Below are 6,333 nucleotides of genomic sequence, written 5' to 3'. Positions count from 1 at the left end.
CTGCAGACAGCCTCATTGTCCATCAGGAAGGGGCTGACTGGGGCTTCCCCAATGACTCAGTGGTAAAGAATCTGCCTATTGACATGCAGGAGCTGCAGGCGATGTTTGTTCGATTCCTGGGTCAACAAGAACCCCTGGAAGAGGGCATGGCAATCCACTCCGGTATTCTTGCCTGGAGAATTCCATGGACAGAAGAGCCTGGTGGGCTACAGTCCATAGGTTTGCGAAGAGTTGAAAACAACTGAAGGGCCTGAGCATGCAAGGGGCTGATTAATCTGGTGCTTCCATATAATGGAATTTTAGGCCGCTACTAAAAAGAATGATGTAGTTCTTTATGTGCAGTTATGAAATGATCTCCAAGATACAAGAGGCAAGAAACAGAGTAGCTTTTGAAGTGTGCTTCATGTGTGTGACAAAAGAAAACTCATCCATGCTTGTATATGTACAGATTCTCTTCTGGAGGCTCGTGGGAAACTAGTAATAATTACCTTCCCTTCCTATCAGAAAGGGCAATGCAAAGGAGGCCTGGGGGCATGGGTAAGAGGGGCAGTGCTTTTTTTCTTTTAAGCTTTCAGACACTTCAAACATGAGTTTAGGGACTTCCCTGGCAGTCCAGTGGTAAAGACTCCAAGCTCTTAATGCAAGGGGTACCGGGTTCAATCCATGGTAGGGGAACTAAGACCCTACATACTGCATGGCAGAGCCCAAAAGAAAAAGGTGAGTTTATTTAGGACAAAAGTATACTTTGAAACATTGACATGAGTCCTTCTTTTTTAATTTGTTATTATTATTATTACTGTTTTACTTTTTGGCCACACTGCACAGCATGTGGGCTCTTAACTCCCTGACCAGGGGTTGAACCCAGGCTCCTGGCATTGGAAACACGGAGTATTAACCACTGGAGCACCAGGGAAGCCCCAGCATGTATCATTTTAAACAGTATAACCATTCAAAATTATTATAGTATTTATTTTCAGTTTCTGGTTAAAAAAAAAAAAATTACCTTTTTTACATGACTCCTTCACCAAACTTGCTTGATTTTTTTTCTAAAATTTTAATTTTATATTGGGGTACCATTTTGCTGACAAACGTCTGTATAGTCAAAGCGATGGTTTCTCCAGTAGTTATTTATGGATTTGAGAGTTGTACCATAAAGAAGGCTGAATGTCTAAGAATTGATGCTTTTGAACTGTGGTGTTGGAGAAGACTCTTGAGAGTCCCTTGGATTGCAAGGAAATCAAACTAGTCAATCCTAACGAAAAGCAGCCCTGAATATTCACTGGAAGGACTGACGCTGAAGCTGAAGCTCCAATACTTTGGCCACCTGATGCGAAGAACTGACTCATTGGAAAAGACCCTGATGCTGGGAAAGATTGAAGGCAGGAGGAGAAGGGGACGACAGAGGATGAGATGGTTGGATGGCATCAATGGACATGAGTTTGAGCAAGCTCCAGGAGAGAGTGAAGGACAGGGAAGCCTACTGTGCTGCAGTCGCAAAGAGAAGGACATGACTTAGCGACTGAACAACAGTTGATTAACGATGTTGTGTTTCATGTGTTCAAGAAAGTGATTCAGTTAATTATATACATGTATCTGTTCTTTTTCAAAATCTTTTCCCATTTAGGTTATTACAGAATATAGAGCAGAGTTCCCTGTCCTTGTTGATTATCTATTTTAAACGTAATAGTGTGTGTATGTCAATCCTGAACTCCCAACTTATTCCTCCCCACCAGAGGGATGCTATTTCTGTATCTTCAGAATTTAGTATCATGTGGATTTTCTGTCAGTTTATAAACAGTCATCTGGCAGGAAGTGCCCAGGAGTCCCTTGGCATTTCAGGCTCGGTCTTAGAGTCTCTTTGATCTCTAAGTCCAGTGAGGGACCCAGGTCTCACGGGGGTGGGACAACTCACCCAGAGGCTCATCCTTGCTGCAGTCTTTCACCCAATCCCTCGTCCCACCAGCTGCATTGGCTTTTGGAATCGTGCTTTGGCCCCAAAACACAGCCTTCTGTGCCTTCCCCTAGAAGAAGAATGATGTCTGAACCCTGGGAAAGGAGGGATGGATTACTATCTCCTCTGATAGAGGGTGTTGTGTAGTGGAAACTGCACCGGCTTTGCAGTTGCACAAGCTTAGTTTCCAATTCCAGCTTCTGCTGCCGAAGCTGTGAAAGTTCAAGAAACTGCCGTGATCTTGCTAGACGGTCTGCTCATCTGTAAAACGGGCTGACTGCTACTGGGTCCTGGGACTGGAAAGACGAGAGGAGGTCATTGTGTACAGTGCCTGGCACACAGCAGCTGCTCCGCGAATAGCTGCAGCTGCGCCCATGGTCACTGAAGTCAGGGTGGCCTCTTCTCACGAGGGAGGGAAGAAAGAGTGGTGGTTGGAATTGAGGGCCCCCTGAGCTTGGCCCCTTGCTGGGTAGAGGTGAAAGGGCATGGTGCCTGCCTGCCAGGAATGCTCAGTGATTAAGTAGTCTGAGAGAACCTCAAGTCTGCAGCCGCCTCTCTGTGGCTCTGACGTCTGGAGATGGTGTGGTCGGCCCCAAGGTGACTGTTTGCAGGACGGGACTTGCCCTGGTGTTCATGGTGGTGACTCTGGTCAAGGAAGAGCCTGACTCAGGAAGAAGCAGGAGTGCTGGAAGCTGCTCTGGGAGGCTGGCATGACCCCGGCATCAGCGGTTCTTATTTCCTGGCTCCACACGTGACTCTGCAGCACACTGGCCTTTCCTGCCACTTGGAAATTGTTTTTAAAATGGGGTTTTCCTCCCAGCTACAGAAACATCCACGCCTTCAAGGCGGGGGCAGTGGTGGAGGGCACAGAGTTTCGAGTAAGGCCCGCCTGGCTTGGAGTCCTTGCCTGGATGTTGATTCACTCATTGGCTGTGTTCTTTAACTTTTCAGAGCCTCAGTTTCCTTGTCTGTGAAATGGGGATAATAATGCTGCCTACTTTTCACTGTGAGGATGCACAGAAATGTGTGAGGCAGTACAAAAATGTTGTCTCAGGATAGCTGGTTAAAGCTGAGCTGATTGGTCTAAAATGAGGGCAAAAATCTTCTTAGGGAGGGAATTACTGTTGGGTTTGGGGAAAAGGTGCATAATGGGCATGTCTGATTAAAAAGGGGAGACTCCCTGCCTTACCCCACCCTTCCTCTGTTGTCTAGAGAGGGCTAATTTTTCTGCAAAAGAAAGAAACAGGTTTGAGAGTTTTTCATGGTCAGTGTTAGAGCTGGTGTGGAGTCGTGAGGGAGAAGAAGGGAGATGCCCAAGAGTCCCAGGTCTCGGGAAGAAAGTCAGGCCAGGAAGAGATTAATATTTTTCTGTCAGGAAATGGCCAGTGGGGTTTAAAAATAAATTTATCTAGCTAGGTAGCTATTTATTTATTTTTGGCTGTGTTGGGTCTTTCTTGCTGTACCCGGGCTTTCTCTAGCTGAGGTGAGCAGGGGCCACTCTTCATTGAGGTGCGGGGCTTCAGTAGTTGGAGCTTAGTTGCCACATGGTGTTTAGTTGCCCGTGGCACGTGACGTCTTCTGGAACCAGGGATCAAACACGTGTTCCCTACATTGGCAGGCAGATTCTTAACCGGTGGACTACCAGAGAAGTCTCTGGCCAGTGGATTTTTAAAGCAGGGATTTTTACGGCTAATATCTCATTTTATTATTTATTTATTTTTAAATTTATTTATTTGGCTGTGCTGAGTCTTAGTTACAGCACGCAGGCTCTTCAATCTTTATTGCAGCATATGGGATCTGTAGTTGCTGCAACGAAACTCTTAGTTGCAGCATATGAACTCTTAGTTGTGGCATGTGGAATCTAGTTCCCTGACCAGGGATTGAACCAGGATCAGACACCCTGTACTGGGAGCACAGAGTCCTAGCCACTGGACTGCCAGGGAAGACCCTAATACCTAATTTTAAGTTCTCACCCAAATTATTCTGTGCTACATTCAGAACCTATCTTATGCCCAAATTTCCAGTAAACATCTGTTAACACCCAATAACTCACAGAGGGGTTACTTTGGGGAGATGAGGGCCCTGCGTGTGAAGGAAGAAAGAATTCAGTGGAAGCTGGGAACTGGAGAGGAGAGGTGGCAGGACCCAGCCCCAGCCTTCGGTTCTCACGAGGGCATGTGGATGGGCTGAGCTTCCTGACAGCTTGCAGACGCTGAGATGCCGGAGAGAACCAGTTTTGGGGATATTTTGGTGAGGCTCCAGATGACCCCAGAGCAGGACCTGCCAGGTGGGTGGCTTAAAAAGGAGGGAGGACACGCTGAGACTCAGGTCGAGGAGAACGGGGTGGGGCAGAGGCTGCAAGTGAGGGGCCAGGGGCTCTGGCCACCACGCCCAGTGAGCAGACTGAGAGTCCCCGGAGCTCAGAGCAAGGTGAGGTGACACCTCCTCAGGCAGAAACCGGAACCCGCAGGGTGAGAGTCACACCCCTCACCCCCAGCCAGGGCCTCCAGGCCACTTCAGTGCCCCTTGCATCCCCAGGCCCTCTTGGAGAGGGTTTCCCATCGTCCATCCTTGAGGATGGGATCCAGTGTGGGATCAGTTCCCGAGAACAAAGAGAACATCCGTCTTTGGGGGTGTAGCTAAGTGGTGACATGTCCGTTTTTTACACTGCCGCATGATGCACGGTAAAGGATCACCCCGCTGTCGCAGATGAGAGACACTCTCCAGCCACAAAACCACCCTCTTGGGTTGCAGACACACAGGCTGCTCTCCGGCCTCAGTGCTGCAGATACTCAGAGCATCTGTCTCTGCAAAGCCCTGCTGGTGCGGCTGAGAGCACAAGGGACCCTCCTTTTTCTGTCATGTAGCTGTCCTGTGACTTGTAGCTTCAGTCTCTTAAAAAAAAAAAAAGAAAGAAAGAAAACAACAAAACTTTTTATTTATGTGACTGGGCCAAGTCTTATTTGGGGCACATGGAATCTTCGATCTTTGCTGTGGCGTGTGGGGTCTAGTTCCCTGACTTGGGATTAAATCTGGGCCCCCTGCATTGGCAGTGTGGAGTCTCAGCCATTGGACTACCAGGGAAGTCGCCTTCAGTCCTCTTTATGAGGCTTAATTTCCCTCCCAGGGACCAGGTAGAAAAGGCTCAGAGAGTAGGATGTGGAATGGTTTTGTTAAAAAATTAGAAAGAAAAGAAATGGAAAGTATGGAGGTTGAGTCACAGGGCAGTGGGGCTAGACCCAGGCCACCAGGACATCAGGTGGGTAGATTTTCTCTTTACTGTTCTGTTGAACTTGTCCTTTCTCCCTTTCTGTTAAATAGGGAATAATTTAAACAATTCTTCCCCTATGGCTTTGGCAAGATTCTCTGAGATAACATAAAGGATTGAATAGGATTTAGCACAGATGGACATGAGTTTGTGTGAACTCTGGGAGTTGGTGATGGACAGGGAGGCCTGGCGTGCTGTGATTCATGGGGTTGCGGAGTCGGACTCGACTGAGCGACTGAACTGAACTGAAGCACTCAGTACAGACCAGCCGATATGGTCTTGCTTATTCTCGCCTCCCCTTTGTACTTTTGGTCTCTCTCTCTCTCTTTTCGTTCTCTCTTGCCTCCATTTTTCCACCAGTGATAAGGTGAGTGGAAGCATCATTCAGAATCCCAATAGTAGAACAGACATGTGGACACAGGGGGACGGGAAGGATGAGACGAATTGAGAGATTTGGATCGGCATATGCACACTCCCATGTGTACGATAGATAGCGAGTGGGAAGCTGCTGTATTGCACAGGGAGCTCACCTCAGTGCTGATGAGCTGGAGGGGTGAGATGGGGGTGCTGGGAGGCAGGTTTACGAGGAAAGGGATATGTGTGTCCAGCTGATGCCCTTTGCTGTATAGCAGAAAATGACTCAACATTGTAAAGCATCTATACTCCAATAAAAGACTTAAAAATGAGAAGAGAAAAAAAAGGCATAAAGCACACCTAGAATAAACATCAAATGCTTATCATAAAAAAAGAAAAAAGAATCTCTATTGTGAGGAAAGGGGAACTTTCCTGTTAGGAGTGAGGATCTGGCTCCTGGTAATTAGGGATCGTCAAGATCCCAGGTTTTGGGCCCAGGCCAAAGCAGTGTGAACTTGCTACTTCCCTCAGCTCCTTGAAAGCCAGTTCCACCACTTACTAGCTGTTTGACCCTGGGCAAAGGGGTGAACTTAATCAAGCCTGTTTCCTTATTGGTAACATGGGGCTGATCCTGTGCAGGACACGCTGGGGCTGGGATAGTTGATCGGCATGTTCCATGTCATGGGCCCAGCTGAATGTGTAAGGCAGGTGCTCCAGATAAGTAGCTGCTTAAGCTAAGATGATGAAACTCTACTGCTCA

The sequence above is a fragment of the Moschus berezovskii genome, chromosome 2 (assembly GCF_049115385.1).
Source record: "Moschus berezovskii isolate FMDL1 chromosome 2, NW_MosBer_1.0, whole genome shotgun sequence".
Taxonomy (NCBI): Eukaryota; Metazoa; Chordata; class Mammalia; order Artiodactyla; family Moschidae; genus Moschus; species Moschus berezovskii.
Note: the sequence above shows the minus strand (reverse complement) of the source record.